The 22,083-nt window shown below is 45.1% G+C and overlaps 1 protein-coding gene across 2 annotated transcripts in view; it reads left to right on the forward strand.

The window, feature by feature from the left end:
* Window positions 1–18,637: 18,637 nt before the first annotated feature.
* ATP8B4 (ATPase phospholipid transporting 8B4 (putative)) overlaps window positions 18,638–22,083 on the forward strand; it is a 174,582-nt gene continuing 171,136 nt past the window's right edge. The window contains exon 1 of one of the 2 annotated variants that reach the window (XM_084775494.1): window positions 18,638–19,560. The gene's annotated coding sequence lies outside the window, so the exon portion shown is untranslated. The other variant, XM_084775493.1, reaches the window with a different exon arrangement.

The following is a 22,083-nucleotide window of genomic DNA, read 5'->3' on the forward strand; positions in this document are numbered from 1 at the left end:
AAGGGCCGCTAAGGGAGGGAGAGTAACTAGCTTCTCCCCGGGATGAGCCCTTAAATGGTTACCCAATATAAGGTAGCAAGCCATGACATCACATCTATACAAACAGAAAACACAGACTCAGTTGGTTGTACTTATATATTTTTGCATACACACACACACACACACACACACACACACACACACACACACACATATATATATATATATATATATATATATATAAAAGAAAAAGAGGCTATCCATTTGAGAGTGAGAGAAGACACCAGGAAAACAGAAAGCAGGAAGTGATGCAATTACATCTCAATTAAAAACATGTTAAAGTCAATATATATTAAAGTTGTGCACCCTTTTCCTGAAAATCACCAATACCATTAGTTTCTGCAGAAATTTCTGGTATTTTTTCTTTGCAAAAATAATCACTTAAGTATGTTTTATTATTTTTATATTTTTATCGTTTTCACTTGTTGTGCAGAAATATTTTCATTCTGAATTCCTCTTTCTTGTGTTTCTAACAACCAGTTTTGGCTGGATAGAAATTTTGTTAGTTTTTTTCATGAGGGAACAAGGTTACAAATTTCAAAGAAGCCTCTGGTGACTTATCAAGTATTTTCCATATGTTAGAGCGAAAAGGAGGGAAAAGAAATAAAAGGAAAAGAGAAAAAAGGTAGTATGATGCAAACGAAGAACTTTAGTCTTTAAGCTGCATTTATTCCTACTGTCCCCTAGATGGCAGTAACACGCTGAGAATAGCACTTCTATGGGGTCTTAGAAAGATGCAGCATGCTTGGGATGGTGGTTCTTCTGGCAGAAATCTTCTAAGAACACATACTTTTCTTAAAGTGGTAAAGATTTAACTGAAAATTATTTTCATTCTTCACTAACGTATTACTATAGCTAAAAAAAAAAAGGGGGTGCCTATGAACCAGTTTATTATTGATTTGTGATTGATGGCCTCTCACATCAGGTAAGATGCTACCACCAACAGGAGAAGTTACAGGCGCCTTCTTATATGTAATGTATTTTATCTTCTTATTTTTACTCCAACTATGGTTCTGATGTTGAAAACTAGTGAAAAAAATAGAACCCCAAATTAAACAAAATATCAAAATTTATTTCAACTGAGACTACAATCTCACACCCCTTTCAGGAATGATGGGGAAAAAAAAATCACACTTCTGACTGACTTCACTGGTCTCGGTCTTGTCACTTGCTACCTCTTATGGCTTTTCTGCTAGATGCAGGCTCCAAGGGCTGCAAGCCCAGGATTCATCTTGCCTCAAAAAGAGGCTCTCTCAGGGTCTAGGGAGTAGCCTACTGCCTGTAAGCTACAGGACACCCTAAGAGCCCCTGCTCTTCACCTGGCCCTTTCGTGCTCTGCCTGTGTCACCTCCTCCTAAGGGCCATGCTTGGGTTCCCTGGGAGGGAGCATTTAGAGCCTCAACCTGAGGCAATGCCAACACAGTTACAAGAAATCACATAAGATAAAGCACACTACTGTTGGGGGATGGTCTGATGCATTTTGATGCTAATTAGTAAAAAGCCATCCCACCTGGGCAGGGCAGATGAGATAGGTGTGGCTAAGGGTCCCAAGGAGAGAGAGGAATTCTGGGAGGAAGAAGAAGAAGGAAGGGCTAGAAGAGAGAGATCCCAGAGGAGAGAGGAGAGAGAGGAAGGCCGCCATGGGTTAGATGGAGGAGAAGCACATGGCTGGCGTGGATGGAGAATCCAGCCCAGATGAGGAACATTAGCAAGTATTTGGGATTATGGATGGGAGGTAACTTGATAGAAGTTACTGGAAACAGATGGCATGGGATTGAGGCAGGGACCCCATGCCTGCCCCACTATGGGAGGTAGTTTAGAAGATTGATATTTGCCCTGCCCCGGGTTACTAAGGCTATTTTAAAATATAACAAGTGTCAGTGTCTTGATGATCACTAGCCAGGCCTACTGATAATACAGATAATTTAAAAACAATACACTATTTATTAGCATAACGTGACACAGTACCAACGGTTTTCTCAGGTACAAAGGGGAAGCAACAGTGATAGAAGTCTGAGAAGGCTTCTAGGAGTCAGTGGGCTTTGAAAATGTTACTGAAAGCAGTAGCAGATGAGGTGGTGGTTGCACAAGGCAGACACCATGGGTAGGAAGATGTGAAACAGCTCATATGACTGCAAGTCATTCCATTGTTTACAAACAAACCATTCCTCCCCATAAGCTAAAAAAAAAAAAAGGCTCAGTTACTAATGCAAGCACCTATCTCGCTCACTCGAGTCAGCTGAGAATGTTTGCGTCATTCCGCCTCAGTAGGATTTCTACTCCTTGAAATGAATTCAGGTGTCACGTTGACATTCCTGCCTATTCATTCCTCCTCGGGCCCGGCTTCCACACTGTTCCTAGGACTCGCTTCCTGGTACACGGTGCTGACCACATATGCTTCCTTCATTGGTTCATCCTGCAAAGGGTCCAGTCCCAGGAGCGCAGTGTCTCTTGAGGGAGGGTTAATCTTGAGAAGGCCTTCCATTGGGACAGGTTATGATTTTCTTTTTTACATGTCTATCTGTTGCTGAGAAAGCATGTGTAGTCCATTTACATGTATGCAAATTTCGTGTTGCCTTTTTACATAGGCAAGGTGGTCTATAATACACCCTATTCCACTTGTAATTAGTTCACGTAAGCCAAACCGACAGAGCCGGCTTAGAGCTCTATGGTTAAACCTGCAGTTGCATGGATCAGAAGTGCAGAATGCCCTCCTGTTTCCACTCACTCAGGGAACCGTGGCGTCTGCACAGAACGCCCTTGTACCTTTACAGTACCCATCTTCAAAGACGACCTCTGGGAACGCATGGTGCATCTTTGAGCCCACAGCCGGGGAAACTCCCACACCGAATCAGAGCTGACGACACTGACACCAGAGCCTGTGTGGTGAAGGTGCAGATGTGTCTCATCTGAGGCCAGGCTGCCATTCAGTCTCTTGGCTCACTCACTTTGGGAGGTGCCTGATGGAGTGGGAGGCTCACTTGGAGAGAAACTGAGGTTCCCGCTCAACAGCCAACATCACTTTGCCAACCATATACATGGACGAGCACTCGGAAGCGAGTTCTCTCATTTAGGGCCGAGTGTTCCCAAATCCCTGACTCTGCACATTGTCCAGTTGTGCGTCTCTGTGTTGATTTACATCTGCTGCAAGAAGAAAATTCTCTGTTGAGGCTTGAACAAGGCATGGATCTGAGTATAGCAACGTGTCATCAGGAGCCATTTTATGCCTATCGTTGAGTGGTTATTAATATTTAATATTGATTTGCTATTTTAAAATCAGCGATTACTCCTTAACCAGATTTATACCCAGATAACCACACAGAGAAACTAGGATCTCCTTATTAGCCCAGAATAGAATGCTGTGCAATAATTATTCCATCCTAAACTTCCAAGCTAGTGTAGTTTCCTCCCATTCAGATTTCTCACATTATATTTGGTTTTTACTCATATCCTAGGTCTGGCCCTTTCTTCCTGGTGTTTCCTGGTCCTCTCCACGTGTATCCCCTCCTCTTCTTCTCTTTCTCCTCCACTCATTGGACCAGCATGTCCCACCCTATTCTCTGTTATTGTTCAGCATTGGCTAGTTGGCTTTTATTGGCAACGCAGAGAACAAATGGTGACATGATTACACAAACTTGAGACAGGAGATACTTAGAATAAACTTCACAATGCAGTGTCCAGATTGAAAGCAGATAGTGGGGTAGAGAAACCAGCATTTGAATGAACCAGGGTAAACTGTACACAATCCACAAGAACATTATGCCAACATTTCCCATTTAAGTCTAATAAAAGGCTCTTATTCTTTCAATAATAAGCTAACATACAATAATAATTATGGAACAGTTACGAAAACTGTTAGGTAAGATTTACATTGGCAATGCCCAGTCCGTATGCATTTGGCAACTTAGGAGAAAATATCTATCCTATCTACGAGAGTCTAAAGTTTTGTACCTAAATTATTTTCTATCAACCTATTAACCTAAAACATCTATCTAGACTTTAAAACATCTTTATAAATCCTTAGACAACTAAGCTTAATTGTAAACATATAATAATATAGTCTTCAACCACATTAGAAACTGGAGAAGGAATAAAATTAATCACCTGAGTAAACAGGAAGTGCAGGTTAGCTGCTTTAAAAAAAAAGGCAGATAGTTGCTCATTCTAGAGAATGAGCAGAAATAGGCATCTGTAAACCATCATTTGTGTCACGTGAAAGGACGGCATGGACACGTCACGGGGATTTTGTAGCCAACAAGAATGACTGGCCATGCACAGGCATTCATTATCATTTTGAAATCAAAACAAGGTTGTAGAGATCTGAACATCCTCCTCCACTGGGCTCTTGGGCGCCTGTTGTATTAGGCCGAGTGAGAAAGCATTGCCTTTGAAGTAAACTATACAAATTCCTTTCTACTTTCAATACGTAAGCACACCCTGGGCGCCTTGCATTTGGTTGGAAGTTTGAGCCTGGGTTTCTACAGTTGTTCTGGCTACTTTTGTCCCTCTCCTTTTCCCATATGGAGTGGGCAGTTATGCCTTTATAGCCAACTTTATATAACTCTTTTCTACCATTAGATTTTTAAGTATACCCTAAGCATCTTGAACCTGGGTTTTTACATTTGTTGTGGCTATCTCTGCCCTGCCCTCTTTTCCATATGTAATGGGCAGTTCTGTATTTTAAAAATATGAATTGCAGCCTTTGAGTTTTGAGGCTTAACTTAGGCTGGCATGTGTTTTGCCACTGCCTGTATAGTCCTCTGTGTTTTGGGACCTTGTATTGATTAACAGAATATCTCTTTTAGGCTGAAATGTTTATTGGCATCAGTTTTTCAGTGGAAACTGGCTGGCCTTTAGGACAGTGTGGCATCACCATCTTTCCTCACACAAACCTCAGATTGACATGTATCTATCTCCTAGATTAGTCAGGAAATACCATCCATTGTTAAGAAAAAACTTACATGGTAACTTTAAGGAAAAATTCCACCATTTTGAATCCCAGACTGCCTAAGAGTACAGGTGGGGCAACAACTCAGGGTGTTGTCTCTCTTCCTCACTGACCCTCACTGCATTCAAGTTCCCTAGGACACAAGAGGAATTTTCATAGCCAGTTACTTGTTAGTTTCATTTTCTTGAGGTTTTAAAATTTTGAATTATATATTTATGCACATATATACATATATGTGATATGTGTGTTTTGCTTGCCTATCTGTCTGTGTACTTTATGCATGCTTGATGTCTGCAGAAGCCCAAAGGGGGCGTTGGATCTCCCGAGACTGGAGTTATAGATGGTCGTAAGCTGCCGTGTGTGTGCGGGGAGTTGAACCCAGGACTCTGGTAAAGCAGCCAGTGCTCTTAACCAGTGAGCAACTTCTTCCACTGCCCCTTTGAGGCTTTTACTAAATGTTCTATAACAATTGCCTCTAGATTTTCTCTCTTAGTTTCTTCCCCCCCCCCCATCCTCCTTTTCTCTCCTTCTTTCTCATGTAGCCCAGGCTTGCCTCGAACTCACTGTGCAGCTGAGGGTAGCTTTGAACGTCTGCTCTCCTGGCCGTTAAAGCTCCCATATGCTAGCTTTTGAGGGGTGCGCTTTGTGCCTGGCTTTTTTCTTGTCTTCATACTGCATTTCCCGTGCTCTTTGCACCACCCAAATAATTCTAGCTGGGCACACAACTTCCCTTCATAACAATGGAGTCGACACTTTGAATCCCAGGCTCTTTACACCTTTATTTCTCTCCATCCCCTGCCTTCTGAATTCCCTATCTGTACTCACTGCCCCTTCTTCCCTGCCCCCCTTTTCTCTCTCCTTCCTACCTGACCCCCTTCTCTCCCCTGCTTCCCTGCCCCCCTTTTTCCTCCCCTTTTTCCGGTTGTTTCTTCTGTCGTTCTTCACAAAAGGACCTGGTTGGCTCTCACTGTCTGCTCTCCTCGTTTGGTTCCCCACAGCTCTCAGGGAAGAGCTCTTTCCAACCACTCACTGTCTAATTCAAAGACCACATAGGCCCTTCAATGAGGACATTTTTTTGTTGATAATGTTGTTATCCATCTGCTGTTTGCGGAAATGAAGCCCAGAAGCTCCCTAATAAGCATTTCCCCCCCTGAGACAGGGTTTCTCCATGTAGCTTTGGTTGTCCTGGACTCACTTTGTAGACTAGGCTAGCCTTGAACTCACAGTGATCCACCTGCCTCTGCCTCCCAAGTGTTGGGACTCAAGGCATGCACCACCATGCCCGGCTTCCTAATAAGCAATTTGGAAAGCATTAATAGGCAGCAAAACCCACCAACACCAGGCCTAGGTGGTGCAGAAAGAGCAGCAAAGAAAAAAACAAAACAAAACAAAACACAACAAAAACCAAGCGATGTCCAGTTGGGATTCTGTACCTCCATTGCCAGGAGTCCTCACCAGATCACCCTCGCTGATTCCAGGAAGTTTCCACTGCGCTAGGTTTCTGCCCCCCGAGTGCCCCCAATTCCAGCTGCCTCTCCTCATACTTTCTCCTCCCATCCCGTCTCTCTCCACACCTGATCCCTCCCATTCTTGCCCCCCAGTTCTCCCACAAAATCTATTCTATTTCCTCTCCACTGGGAGGTCAATGACTTCCCCTGAGGCTCCTCCTCTTTACCTAACAAGAAAGATTATAGCTTGGTTATCATTTGCTTAATGGCTAATATCCACCCATAAGTGAATACATACCATGATTGTCTTTCTGGGGCTCGGTTACCTTACTCAGGGTGATTTTTTTGTAGTTCATGCCATTTGCCTGCAAATTTCATGATGTCATATTTTTAAATGGCTGAGTAATACTCCATTGTGTAAATGTACCACATGCTCTTTATCCATTCTTCTGCTGACGTCTATACCCAAAGGACATTCCATCCCACCACAAAGACACTTGCTTAACTATGCCCATTGCCGTTTTATTCATAACAGCCAGAAACTAGAAACAACCTGTGTTCCGCAAGACAAGAATGGTTAAAGAAAATGTGATACGTTTTTGTTTGTTTTGTTTTGTCTTTTGAGATAGGGTTTCTCTGTGTAATAGTCCTGGCTGTCCTGGTCCTGGGACTCTCTTTGTAGACCAGGCTGGCCTCGAACTCACAGAGTTCACAGAGCCTGCCTGCGGCTCCTGAGTGCTGGGATTAAAGGCATGTGCTGCCACGCCCAGATGAAAACGAGGTACTTTTACTCAATGGAATATTACTCAGCTGTTAAAAAGGACATTATGACATTTCCAGGCAAATGGATGGAACTAGAAACTAGAAACTAGACAGCTTCCCAAACAGAACACCAATGGCACAGGTATTAAGGTTGACAATTAATAAACGGGACCTCATGACACTGCAAGGCTTTTGTAAGGCAAAGGGCACCATCAATGGGACAAAATGGCAGCCTACAGAATGGGAAAAACTTTTCACCAATGTCTGATAGAGGGCTAATATCCAAAATACATAAAGAATTTAAGAAACTAGACATCAACAAGCCAAAAATTTAATTTCTTGGCTTTCTTTAAGGGACTTATTCATTTCTTCTAATTGTTTGTTTGTGTTTTCCTGGATTTCTTTAAGAGAGCTATTCATTTCCTCTTTAAGGGCCTCTATCACCCACATATATTTGGCCTTCTGAGGTAGGCCGGCTGCGTTGTAGTGGAGACACACAGTCCTGTCTGTTGTTGATTGTGTTCTTATGGTGGCGTCTGGATTTGTAGGCCTAGGTGGTGCTGATTTCTGGGCTGTTCTTTGTTGGGTGGGTGTTTTGTTCCTTAGCATCTGTTTTCACTCTGGATTTTCAGAGTATGATGGCTGTGTCTTGCCTGATTTACTAACCTGCTCGGCTGGTGTGTTCGCGGGGAAACGCCTGCTGGCGTTGGAGTCTGGGATGCAGCGACAAATGGGGAGCGAGGTTGGGAGGGCTGGTGGGTGGGATACACAGGTGGAGACCTGGCCAGGGGTCAAGAGAGGCCTCAGCTGGTGATCTGTTCAGCACCAGGGAAGAGACTGAGGGAATGGCTCCAGGGGAAGAGAAAGGATGGAGCCGGTCTGCGGGCAGCCCACCTGGGCTTCAGGCAGGCATGATCTGAGGTTGAGTGGGGAATCTGGTTGAGTCAGAGGAGGGAGTCCAGGAGAAGATGGCTTGTGGGGTCCATAAGAGACCTCGGGTTGGGGGAGGGAGGGCGGGCGGCAGCAGCGGGTGATGTGTTGCAGCGCTAGGGAGGAGCCTGAGGGTTTGGTTCAGGAGGAACAGAGAGCTGAGAAGGTCTTCTGGCAGCTGTGGCCTGTGGTTGAGCAGGGCATGAGGCTGGGATACAGCAACAGTGTGGGGGCTGGAGGGGAGGAGGGGGTGGACTTTGGGATCCACAGGAGATGTAGGGCCCAGTAGGCTGCAGCTGGGGTTATGTTGCACAGCTAGGGAGGGGCCTGAGGAATTGGGTCTGAGGGAACAGAGAGAGTTTAAATCCTTTTTAATTAAGTCAAAGAGGACTCAGATGCCGCTGTGAAAGAAGTTGTGTGAAAGGAATAGTGAAACTGGATGCATCTGTGGCCGACATGAGTCAATAGCTCACTCACTCATAGAGTCATTCTGATACGCCAGACAGGTTCATCGTCATCGCAGCGTTTGCATCTGTGGCTCAGGGAACGCGCCTTTCGAAGCCTCAAAGCCCACTCCCAACACAGCCACGCCTCCACCCTACCAAGCAGTTCCACTAACTGGGGACCAAGCATCCAAACATACAAGCCTATGAGGGCCGTTCTCATCCAAAGCATGGCAGTATGCAGTCACCATCCAGAGCAAGGGGGTGTCACTGAAGCATCAAGATGGCTCCTGTAAATCCTGAGCTAGGTGCAGACAGAGGTGGTCCCGTTTACCTAAACTCCAGGACGGAGCAGGCATGTTGATACCACAGTAATCAACAGGGTCAGGGGGTCCAGCAGCTGCTACTTGTGTGCACCGAAATGCTGCCACATGTGCAGCAAGAGTTAGGAGGCAGGAACTTTACGATCAAGGCTGGATTAAGTAAAACGGCTCCGCCTTGCACTGAAAAAAAATGAATGGCTGAGGATTAAGGAATTTAATTATGGAGGGGTATGGCTTTATTAGTGAGAACTTAGCACTCTCTTTGAGGCCCTTTGACGTGACATCTGCATTCCTTAACTGGGCAAAGAACTTCCCGATCAGATAGGAGGACACCTTCCTTCTGGGGCTCTGCCCCGAAGGCATAGAGATTAGTAACAGTGGTGTGAATGTCGGGTTTCAATTATGAACACCTAAGAAAATATGCCTGTGAGGCTGTAGATGAGAGAGAGTTCCTCCCTTAGCAGAAAACACCTGGTCACCGTGTTGCCAGGTAAAGTCCTTGTCAGAATTCTTGCTCTTGGCTTTCTAGTTTGTCCCGCGCTGCTTTGAACCTTAAAAACTGTCTAGAGTGTTGCCTTGCGAGCTTGTGACAGGTCAGTAGGAGCAGGATTTCCCAACCTTTCCCCACTCAGATCCTATTTCACCTGAGAAATTTTATAAAGCTCCAGGCACGCCAGTGTATAAAATCGACTACACAAACCAAAATTTCACTGATAGTACATTATAAGGAAGCTTAATTTAAAACAATTCTTTCATATACCATTTATTAGATATGAAGGCAAGCTTGCATGTTGTGTGAGTTATGATAAAACACCATGACCAAAGCAGCCGATAGAAGAGTTTATTTGAGTTTACGGTTCCAGAGGGCTAGAGTCCTTAATGGTAGAGTGAGGAGATAGTGGCAGGAGCCTGAGGGCCCACATCTTGAACTGCAAGCAAAAAACGGACAGTAATCTAGAAATTGTCTCACCCCCACCTCCAATGACATACTTCCGCTAACAAGGCCGTGCCTTCTAAACACAGCAAATGACACCATCAACTGAGGACCAAATAGTCACATGTTTTGAGACTGGAGGGGGGCATTTTTTTCACACACATGGACTGATGTTTTCATTTCTACAAACAATTAAAGCTTGGCTGGATTCATGGCTGGCCAAGTGCTAAGGACAAGTGCCTGCTGAGTGCTCAGCATCCCCTTCAGGGCCCCTGGAAGAGAAGGTGGAAAGAATATAAGAGCCAATGATAGGAAGTGGGGGGGGCCATGAGTTACTGTCCCGTGGGCACGATGTGGCTGAGGCACCCAGGAACTCACTACGGCTACTGTTGCTTTCATGACTGAAGGAGCAAACATTCAGTCAGAGATGTGGAAAGAGCTCAGAGGGCCCCAAGCAAGGAAGAGAATGGCAGTTGAGGGTTTCTGGGGGGGGAGAGGAAGCCAATATCTTCAGTAACATGGCCACTGGTGAGTTACTTAAGCTCTAGTGAGCGACACACCCATGTTCATATAAGTAACCCTGCTTAAACTCAGTATCTGATTTCAGTCACAGTGCAAACCCAAAGTCAAATCAAAGCATGAAGGTGGCATGGGGACTCCGTAGGAGAAAGGGTGGGCTGGTGGCCGTGGGAGGTGGGGTAGAGAGGGTGGGGCGGTGGCTATGACTAGGATATTATCTACATGCATAAAATCATCAAAATAAATCAATAAAGATTTCAGCTTAGCTGCGTGCTTGATATATAGAACATTTTAGGTCTCCTAAAGAGTTGATTGACATTTTAATTTTGTAACTACTATTGCTGAGAATACTGCCTCAAATAAATATGTAATCCAAAGTGGCAAAATTATTTGTTGTGGCCACTTTGGAAGTTGCTGGAGGTTCTGCCCTGATCCCAAGTAAAAATTCATTAATTTTAAAAATGAAACTCAACAGCATTTTTAAAAAGCACTTACTATCTATTGCGTATGTATGTGTCTGTGCGTGTGAGCATTTGAATGCTGTGGTGCACATGTGGAGGTCAGAGAACAGTTTGCAGGAGGTCATTTCTCTCCTTCTGCCATGCAAGCTCTTGGGAATATACTCAGATTGTGAAGCAATCATAGCTAGTCGTGCCTAGAGGGGTAAGTGTCAATAAGCGGGCATGGTGCAGGAGCAGGGAGCTCAGAGGTCACTTCTCCATCTACACACAGGAAGCCGAGAGAGCAAGCTGTTTCCTGAGGTACCTGGTGTGTGGCAGAGAGGAGGAAATAAGAACTACACATGATCATTTTTTCCTTGGGTTGTGAAATTACAGGGTCCTCCTTATCATAGTTTGACTATAAGTTGTCCCCAAAGGCTCGTCATATGCTAAAAGTATAGTCTCCAGCTAGTGGCTCCAATCACTGAGAAAGCGATCAGCTCATAGGGGCTCTGCCTTTAGTAATGGATTATTTCATTGAGAGATTTATGGTTTGGTGACATTGTGGAAGGTGATGGGAGCTTCCAGAAGCAGGGATTGGTTGGAAAAAGTAGGTCACTGAAGCACATCATTGGGGCTGAATCACATTTTAGATCCTTTCTTCTGCCTCTCTGCTTCCTAGACACCATGGTCCAACTAACTCAATATTCTGCTTTGCCACAGGCTCAGAAACAGTGCTAGCCACCTGGAGACCTCAGAAACTGTAAGCTAAAATAAACCCTCTCTTTAGATTTGACAGGTATTTTACAACAGCAACAGCAACAACAGCAGCCCCAACATTCTCCCTAGATGCCTAATCACCTTTCAGAATTTGCCTTCAAATGTTCTGCTGAGGTTTCCCCCACTGACCCTTCATGCGTACACAGAAATATATTTTTCTCTGATACTTACTTGGAAGGGCGCAGATCAGATCACTGAGACCATAGGCTCGTCCTGCCCTGCAGAGAGTAATGATTTAAAAAATCAGAAATTAAGATGATAAGAAAATAAGACGCCAGGCAACAGGTATTATATTATATGAGGTTTATTAAATTAGCATGGGGAGAGAAGAAAAAAGGGGGAGGGTATCCAAGAGAGAGGGGGGAGGGGAAGAGTGAGAGGTAGAGAGAGAGAGCAAGAGCCACGAGGAGGGTTTGTCCTTTTATATAGCCCTGGGCAGGGCCACGTGTCCCTTTAACCTTTTTTTCCTTCTTGTATATGCTAGTTGGGTTGTATAATAAAGTTTAATTGTTAATAAACTGAGCCAACACCCCCCCCCATGAAAGGTAGGTAATGACATCACAGGTAGACAATGACATCACAGGTAGACAATGACATCACAGGTAGACAATGACGCCACAGGCAGGCAATGACATCACAGGTAGGCAATGACACCACAGGCAGGCAATGACATCATAGGTAGGCAATGACATTTCAGGTAGGCAGACTGGCGCAGAATCCTAATACAGAGCTTGATCTCTTCTAGATTTGATGTGCTTTCCTAGTGAGAAATCACTCCATCTGCTTAGAGATTAATGAAGGAAAAAGCTCTTTAATACAGCACCTATCTGGCTTGGCTCATGCCCAAAGAGGAGCCAGCATTGAATAGAAACTTTTTGCTAACTTACATACACCTCCATCTCAAATGTTACACGAGCACTCCTTTCCTTAGATCTCCTTCAGGTCCTGGTCCCAGGTTAAACTTTGAACAATTTAGACAGAGACAGGAGACTGCAACTATGGCCACTGAGGCAGATGGGAAACTTACACAACAAAGATACATTGTATATTGTCAGAATTATTGTAACTACACCCGTGTTGCTCTTTTTCAAATAGTTACTGCCTGGGGCTATCTCGCTCACCTGGCAGAATTATGCTTTTCTCAAGAAGAGAACTGAGGGCTTTATGGCAGCCAGGACTTGACAATACTTGTAAGTCTGCTTGTGCTGCTCCCTGGAGCTGCCTGTTAGAGGCTTGTTTTTTGATGGGCCTAATGGCTGGTTGTAAGTCAGGGTTGTCTCCTTTGTAATGGGAATGAAGCCCAATGGCTGATGAATCTTGGTAAACAAACAGCTTTGGAGACACAAAGCTACAGGGTCTTCAAGACACAGGACACCTACAGGGTTTCTGAAAGGAGTCCCCTTAAGAATCCAGTATAGACAGACCAATGACTCATTGTATGGTAGCATGCTAAAATTTTGCTTGTCTCTAAATAAAAGGCTTGGTTAGAGCACTATGTACCTTTGGGGTAATTTGGAGGCAGCTCCCTTAGCTATAGTCTACTTTGTGTGACTTAATGTCTACTAAGCAAATCTATTAATAAGTCCTTTATAACACCAATTCTATTACTGTGAGTTTTTTTCTACATCACATACAGAACTTGGCTTGGGAAATGGTGAAGAACGTATAGAATGTCTGGGAGATACATTCTGATCAGCAATAGTTCTTGAGCCTGAAGCTGACCTTGTTCTCCCCTAGTGCCATAGGGTAGGGATTCTTCATCCCTAATTGTCCTGCTGGACAGGACAAAGGGGCCCAGAGGTCAAGGGAAGAGCTTTGTTAAAGTTGTTTGACTCTGGTCCTCTTTCTGGGATCATAGCCTGTTAAAAGAGAAACTAGTGTGTGTGTGAGTGTGTGTGTGTGTGTGTGTGTGTGTGTGTGTGTGTGTGTGAGAGAGAGAGAGAGAGAGAGAGAGAGAGAGAGAGAGAGAGAGACAGAGAGAGAGAGAGAGATAGAGAGAGAGAGAGAGAGAGAGAGAGAGACAGAGAGAGACAGAGAGGGAGTGAAAGAGAGAGAGGAGTCCTGAGATGGCAAAAACTCTCAATGTCCCAAACCAATTCTTCTTGGATCCAGTCCTCCTATCTTATTTTCTGGCAAATGCTGCTATGCCAGGACAGAATTATTTTTTTATTATTAAAAATCTTTTTATTGATTTTTTGTGAATTTAGTGTCATACACCTCAATTCCACTCATCTCCCCATTCCTTTGTATCCCTCCAAAATAAAATAAAATAAGAGAATAAAGAAAAAAATCGTCTCATCATGGAACTTGTAGTGTGTCACACAATATACCCTTTTGTCCACATATCTTTCCTTGCAAATGTTCATTGCAATGGTCTGTTTTGAGGCCTCTGGCTTCTGCTACACTGTCTATACTGGAGTCTTAAGGGGATTCCTTTCAGATATCCTATTGCATCCCTGTGTCATGGAAACCCTGAAGCTTTGGATCTGCAGGACCAGCACATTCATGAGCTCCAACAGATTACAGATGGGGTAAATGTTAGGGTGGGCCAACTCAAAGCTCTGGGTCTGGCCCGGGGGGTAACTGAGTTGGTCAGCCTGCCAGCTCTCCTGCATCTATACCACCCGGGTGAGCTCTCAGTACTGCCCCAGCTAGCTCACCCAATGCCACGGCTGGCAAGGGAAGGGTCAGCTCTCCTGCTCTCATGTCCTTGGGGGAATACTCACCTGCGCTTTTACTGCCAAGACCAGTTACACTGTGCTTCTTTGGTGAGGGATAGGGCTAGCTCTCCCACTCTCAAGACTTCAGAGCCAGCTTTCCCTCCTGTCCCAGGTGGTGAGGGCTAAGGGGGGATCTCTTCTTCTTCCAAGCCATTCCACAGCAGACTAGGGGGAAGGGCCAGCTGCTCACTCACTCTCCTGCCAACAGGGTCATCTTTCCTGTGCTGCCCAGGCTAGGGGTGAAGTCAGCTCTCCTGAGTGTGGTGGCTGGTGAGGGACGGGGCCAGCTCAGCACAGTGCTTCAGGCAGCAGTCCAGATCAGAGACGTGTATGGCTTTTGGTAGTAACATGGGCCTAGGACATCAGCATAGACCCTGGTTGCCATAGGACCATGGACCCAGGCATGGCAGCAGCCTAGGACAGGACCTCCTTATATTTGCCTGTTCCTCACTGCTGTAGACTCTCCAGTTCTGCCTTTCCCTACAATGTACAACTCCCTGGCTTGGTTTTCTCTTCCACTTCTCCACAACATACTCCATTTCCTCCATCTCTCTATCACCCATTTGTCCACTGTAGTGGCACCAGTGGCAGGTGCGTGGGTGTCTTCTCGCCACCCTGGGTCAGTGTGGCCAGGGCAGGCACTTGGGGGTCTGTCTTTCTTTGGGTGGGCTCATGAGCATCTTTCTTCCAGCCCCTCCCTGGAAGGAATCTTTATGATGTCAATTCATAAAAAATATAGGCTCAGACATTGTACACACTGACAGGCAGAAACACCATAATGGCAAGTGCTTAAGTGCTTCTTTTTTCTGGGACCCCAACAGTCTTATTTCAGGATGTAGTTTTGGCTGTGGCGTGGAAGACTTTACCAGTTTGTCTGGCTTGGGGCTAGGCTGTCGGACTTAAAGTTGTGTCCTCTGGTTATGGAGCACAGAATGCATCTAACCGGGCAGGTTAAATGCAAGGCTCCTGGGTCTAGTGAGTGAGTTGTGTAACAAGAAGCAGCAACTTCATCTTCTGTTTGCTGCTCATGCGCTGAGAACCCTGGAGAAAGGACCGATTGCTTTCATTGTTCCCTCGTGAGGAACAATGGATAGTAAATACCCAGGAATTTGGATATTTTAAAATGATACCATATTAATCTTCATGTAATGGCAGATTTCTATTATTTTTAGTTTCATTTTAATTCCTGGAATTTTAATAGAATAGGAAACACTTATGTTCCTAAGCCTAGTTCCTTACTCGAGACTTAGCTGTGAAAGAGATGTCTCATCCTTATGTTCTTTTATTTTTTTATTCTAAATTTAATAATAAATAAAATTCAGCTGTGCATTCTTTCGCCAAGAGTGGAAAATCTAGCAATTGGTCAGTTTATATTGGCCAATGTAAGGAGACCTCTTATTGTTTTTCACAAAAGATTAACCCACCCAGTGATACTGTGTTACCTTTCCTCTTGGGGAATGTGGTGGTTTAACTGAGAATGGCTCGTATAGGTTGATATGTTTGAATACTTTGTCTCCAGTTGGTGGAAGTGTTTGGGAAGGATTAGGAGGTGTGGCCTTGATGGAGGAGGTGTGTCCCTGGGGGTGGGCTTTGAGGTTTTAAAAGGCCAGCGGTTCCTACTCTGCTTCCTCTACTTCATGCCTGTAGATCAGGTGGGAGCTTCCAGTTGCTGCTCTGGTACCACGTTTGTCTGCCCACTTCCGTGCTCTCCACCTTGATGGTCGTGCAGTCACCCTCTGAAACTATAATTCGATATACTCTTTCTTCTGAAAGTTGCCTTGGTCACGGTGTCTCTTCACAGCAACAGAAGTGTAACTAAGATGGTGAAGTTTAGCCTAGCATACTATACTACATAAAACTGAAAAACACTAGATTTTTAGATCCGAAAAAAATTACGTTATTTTAGATATTAAATGGCATGGTTATGTATGACCTCAAGGATTTGGTGGCCCTGTTTATGAATGGGATGGTGAGTTGGTTTCAATTCAAGAGAAGTAGATATGGTAGGACAGGGAAATGTACGAGGAACAGAGATGGGGTGGGGTGGGTGTGGGTAGAGAAGGAGGTAGTGGGAATCTGTCAACAGAAGTTTCCTGGACTGCAGAAAGAAAATAATAAAACTTCTGTTTCTTCTTCTTTTTTGGTTTTTTTAAAGATTTTTAATTTATTTTACATATATGAGTGTTCTATCTGCATGTACACCTGCAAAACAGAAAAGGGCATCAGATCACATTATAGATGGTTGTGAGCCACCATGTGGTTCCTGGGAATTGACCTCAGGACATCAGGAAGAGAAGACAGTGCTCGTAACCTCTGAACCATCTCTCCAACCCCATCTTCTGTTTATTCTTATTACCCCCACTTTTCCCTTTCCCTCTCCCTCCACCCTTCCTTTCCTCTCTCCCCTTTCTAGTTCTTTCCCTATCTCCTCTCTCCCTTCTTGTTCCTGTTTTCTTTCTTTTTTTTTCTCACCAAGGTCTTGTTATGAAACTCATGCACCCTTCTCTCATTGTAAAGGGTTTCTCATTTAAACCCTTTTAAAGAGATTGCTTCATAAGTTGTCCCTGGTCTTCTGTGGCATATAAGGGACAGCCATGGGTCATATTTCCAGGAGTCTGTAGCTTTATGATGTATAAGAGGTGGGGACCATGACTTCTGTCTATCTGGTTTGTTGTGAAAGCCGGGGAGCCCGGGGTAATGCTATTCCAGGACAGTGGAGTTGAAGCTTGAGGGGGTCACAGGGACTGGCTTGCTCTGCTTACTGAGGCGTGATCGAACACAGTTGGTTCCAGCGTTCAACTGACAACTCTGATGCAATGGCTGCAAACATTCTCGGATGTCTTAAGGTACGTTACAGAGGAACTGTAACTTCCTTTAAAAAAAAGAACCGGAGCAATAAAGGTTGAACTTACTTCACACACAGAACCTGGGAGGAATTAAGTTGGAGTGGACTTGGAAGCCTCCTCCCTGTGAGGAAAAGCTCTCATAGTGTCTAAAGATGTGGTTCAAGATGCCAAGGAGAAAAGTAATTAATAGTCCTGCCTGACTGTGATGCCTAGGAGCCCCAACAGTGACCAGCCTGGCAGACATACCCAATGGTGTAATATCTGTCTAATTGGACATAAGGACCACTCAGCAGGAGGGAATCCATGTAGGAGAACCTACAGCTGTCACTCTCTCAAACCAGCATAATTGGTAGTGGATATAAACATGTTTTTGTTTTGATTTTAAGTGTGGGATGGGGAACAGACTTGTGAGAGAGCAGGTGATGCTTATTCACTTGGAGGTTGAACCACTTCGTGGTGGGGGTGGGGAGCTCGGTTTTTTGCCAGCCGAAGAACATCCTAGTACAGACTCTGCCCAAAACAGGAGGCTGGGCTTTTTGGATCTTGGAATTGTTTGGTTGTTCATCGCTCCACTTTGAGACGCTCCTAGAGAGAACTGCTCCAGGGAAGGCTTCGAGGCTTTGGGCTCCGGCTGAGGCTTCAGGTTCTGGTTGCTCCAGGTTTCAGCAGCAACTTTGGTGGAATTGCTGGTCTGCTGATATCCTGCTGACTATGCCAGGGAAATCATTCCCTGGAACTGAATCCAACAAGGTCTATTTCCCCTGTTCCCATAAACTACCTTTTTCTCCTATCTAGGGTAGGTGGGATGGAAGGGAGGTATAAGCATTTGAAGAACCCCAAATAAAGCAGGTTTGGAAAAGTTGGAGCCTACGATAATTCCTAACTGCGTTCTAGAAACTTGTCCTTCCATCCGCAGACACGTGTAGCTCTCATATCTCACCCAACACTTCTTTTCACAGCAGATGGAAACCATCACAGAAATCCACAGTTGGTCACAATGCAGAGAACTGAATGTGGGGATGCCTAGCCTCAACTGAGACATCTGTGACACCAACCATCACACCCAAGGCTCAGAGAACACCACAGAACAAGACTGTAGGAGCCAGAGGACCAGGACGTATGCTGTGAGTCTGGGTCTTCTATACATGACAGAAAAGCTGCATCTGTGAAATCTCGACAGCACATGGCTGCCTAAACGAGACCAGCACAATGACAACAACAGCTGACTTGACAGTGCGGATGGGAAATCTCACAGTACCCCGCCCCTAGATAAAGCGCTACAGACAACTGGTGGCTGACGAGGGATGAAGACTGTGTCTGCTCCAGGGATCAGCTCCCTGATAGGTCATCTAATCCCAGGTGGTCAGTCTGAAACACGAACACATATGAGCAACACTAACTAGACTCAGCAGGCTGCATTTACACACACTCTCTCTCTCTCTCTCCCTCTTTTTCTCTCTCTCTCTTCAATAATAAGCAATAATAATTATGGAAGGAGAGATCATGAGCTTGAGAAGGAGTTGGGGGCACAGGAGGAGCTGAGGAGGGAGGGAAGGGGTGGGTGAAGTGATGCAATTCAGTACTCACGTATGCAATTCACAAAAATATGTGGAAAAAAAAAGAGATAGTCACAAACTACTTGGTATGGTAGCACACACTTTTAATCCCAGCACTTAGGAAGCAGAGGCAGGTGGATCTCTGCGAGGTGGAGGTCAGCCTGGTTCGTATAACAACTTCCAGGCTAGCCAGGGCTAGGTGGTGCAATTAAAAAAAAAAAGCCCCACAAACTGAACTATTTTGTTTCCATTTAATTCCACTTAATGAACCAGAATCCCTCAAAAAAAAAAAATTCCAAACTGAACAATTAAAAAATCTATTTCCTATGAAACAGATGAATGAAAGGGTTAACAGTGGTGTCCTCTGCTTTGAAATGGAGGATGTTGGGAAAGAGTGTTGCTGCACTGCGCCTTAAGTGTGGCTTGTAAATGCTTAGCTTTTATTCCTGAGAGAGCCCAACTCCCTCTGTGGTGTCTCCTGTCCCCCGTACCCTGCCGTAATCTCTGGGAAAACAGGTGGCATCTCCGAAGATGCTTGCTTATCTTCCTCAGCCCAGGGCAGCTAGAAGTTTGACAAGCAGACCCCGTACCTAGCTGGTTTTTCTTGTATTGATCACTTGGACCTCCAGTCACGGATTTCCACAGAAGTCATCCGCCAGGAGCAGTCTCTTGGGAGTCCCCTTTTGTTTTAACCAGTTCTGTCTGGCTGAGATAGCAGGTAACAGTAGGAGGAGATGCTCCTCGGGGCTCAGAGTGCTCCCCACTTCACTCCCCCACCACCCCTGCTGCTGGGAAGGCTACTTTCTTGAAGTGACCACATCCTTTCCTGAAGACTGTTGATTCTGGTCGCCGCTCAGCAGCTTCCGGTTGTGGTAAGTGGTCTGTTTTTTTTTTTTTTTAAATTCTTTCTGGGTGTTGAACTTTTCTAGGATGCCCTCAGAAAGTCAGTTTGCTGTCAGTCCAGCCCTGCTTTTGCGTAGATGTGCTTACCTGTTTGACCTATCTGTATTTCCGGGAAACCCCCTTTCTGAGGAGAAGGTTAGCACCAGGTTGAGGTAGGTGGGGACCCCAATGGCGGTTAAGGAGACAGCTGGAGCTTTGTTCTGGACTAGTTGAGACTTTCTTCCGATTTCCTCTTTTGATTTGCTATTTTTCATCCGTGGGGTTGAGGTTAAGTAAATATTATGTGTTATTTGCCTTTTTCTAAAAATGATTCTGGGGGAAATTAGTTGAGGCTGGGAGATAGGGCGTTCTCTTTTTCTTTAGGCTTGAGATTCAGATTTTTATTCTGAGCATCGTGTCTAAAGTGCTGGATGGGCGCAGCACGAAGAACATTGTGGCTTCGCACTGTTGGGTAGCAGCTTTCTTCAGCGCAGCCCGAGGTTCTGTTTAGTCTGGGATTAATTCACGCTTCAGATGGACGATCCGCACTGGCCTGTGTTTCCGAGGCGGCCGAGGGGTAGATTTCAGCGCCAAGATTTGTTTGAGGGGAAAACTTGATCCTCTAGCTGTTTTGTTCACAGGCATGAGAGAGTTTCAGGTCTCAGGTTAACAATGAGCTGTTTGAAGAAAAAAGAAACGTTAACTGGGGGTTGGGGTATTTTGAGAAAAGGATGAGGAAATAGAGGGGTTCAGGTGGGGTACAAATGCCTATGCCCACAAACCGGCTTTCTTTTAGATGTGGCTGCATGTCAGCCTGCACTGAACAGGAAAACTCAGGGGTATTTTGCTCGGTCTTGATGTACTAATGCGTTTCATATTGTCTGATATTGTATAAATGAGTCTTTCAAAATGAGACAAGTGATATTTCGTGCCCCTGGAGAGATTGTGTGTGAGTGTGTGCTTGAGCACAAGAGTGTCTTTGTTCATACAATACCATGCAGAACTTTTCATTAACAATTAATAAAATAAAACTTGAAATAGAAATTTTCTGTTTCCCCCCTCTTTCTTTCTTTTATTTATTTACTTTTCTTTTTTTGAGACAGAGTCTTACTATGTAGCCTCAAGTGGCCTAGAAGTTGCTATGTGGGCCATGCTGGCCTTGGACTCACATAAATTTTTTTCCCTGTCCTGTGCTGAGATTCAAGGTGTAGACTGTCCTCCCTCCCTCCTTCCCTCCCTCCCTCTCTCCCTCCCTCTGTCCTTCTCTCCCTCTTTCCTTCTTTCCTCTTTCCTTCTCTAGTCTCAGCTTTTGAAATCAAACATACATTGCAGCAGCACTCGTGTGTGACATGTTGAGTCTGTTTAAGATTTATCCTGGAAGGCTGACTGAGAAAGCAGCAGCCTCTTAGTGTTACCTTAAATATTTTACATGAACACTTACATTTGTAAGTGAATTATAGATAGTCTGAGCACTCTGTTTTTCCAGAAACATTTCTTTCTTACTCTGAGGCCCCTTCCCTTTCCCCTCACCTTTTACTCACCTGACTATGCTTTGCTGGGTGCCTCGCCTGTCCTGGGTCTAGACGAGACGCGCGAGTGGGCCATGACAGGTTCATTTCATAGCCCTCCCTGGGCCTGTCTTTGGAGGCTGAATTCTCCCTTCGCCGTATCCTTGCTCTTCCGTTGGCTCATCCTCCTGAGCGTCTGGCCTTTCCTTGGTCCTCTTCTTTCAAGTTCTTCCTCAGTGAGACCATTCGTTCCCACAGCTTCAGCACACGTTCACAGGCCAACCACTCCACGCCTACACATGTGTCTCTTTTATCTGGCTTTGAAGATGATCAAGAGGCCAGTGCAATCAGATTGGATTTATCACCGTCACTTTTTCTGACTCTGATTCTGCTGTTCCACCTCCTCCCTCTTCCTCGACGGCTGCCGCCATAGTTAATGGCTTCTCTATCCCATCAGTGTTCAAATACTGAAGCCGAGACGTGACCCAGGCCCCTCTTTGCTTTGATCCCAACATGGGGATCATAGGCAGTGACAACCTAGCCGCAGGGACACTTACTGCATATAGTTACGCTCTATGACCGTCGTTGTCCTCAGAGCTCTTTCCCCATGTTCTGTGCTGTGAGATCAATCTTTCCAGTGCCTGGACTCGGCCTGGATCAGTGGAGCAGCTGTTAAAAGCACTCGACGTTCTTGATGAGGACCCAGGGTTCAGTTTCCAGCACCCACATGACAGCTGACAACCATCTGTAGTTCCAGTTCCCGGGGCGCTGGTCCCCTCTCCTGGTCTTCATAGTACCAGGTGCACACGTGGTGCGCATACATACATGCGGGGGGAGGGGGGTACTCATATGCACAAACTTTGAAGAAATCTTAAAAACCAATAAAAATGTGTCCAGGAGCAGTAGCAATGAGCAAGGTGGGGCTGGAGTTTGGTCATTCCATTCTTAGCGGCTTTTCCTGTCTCTGTTACGGGCAGGGCTAATCACAGGGTCTCGACTGTAGCA

The sequence above is a fragment of the Acomys minous genome (genome assembly GCF_964271855.1).
Source record: "Acomys minous genome assembly, chromosome: 3".
Lineage (NCBI taxonomy): Eukaryota > Metazoa > Chordata > Mammalia > Rodentia > Muridae > Acomys > Acomys minous.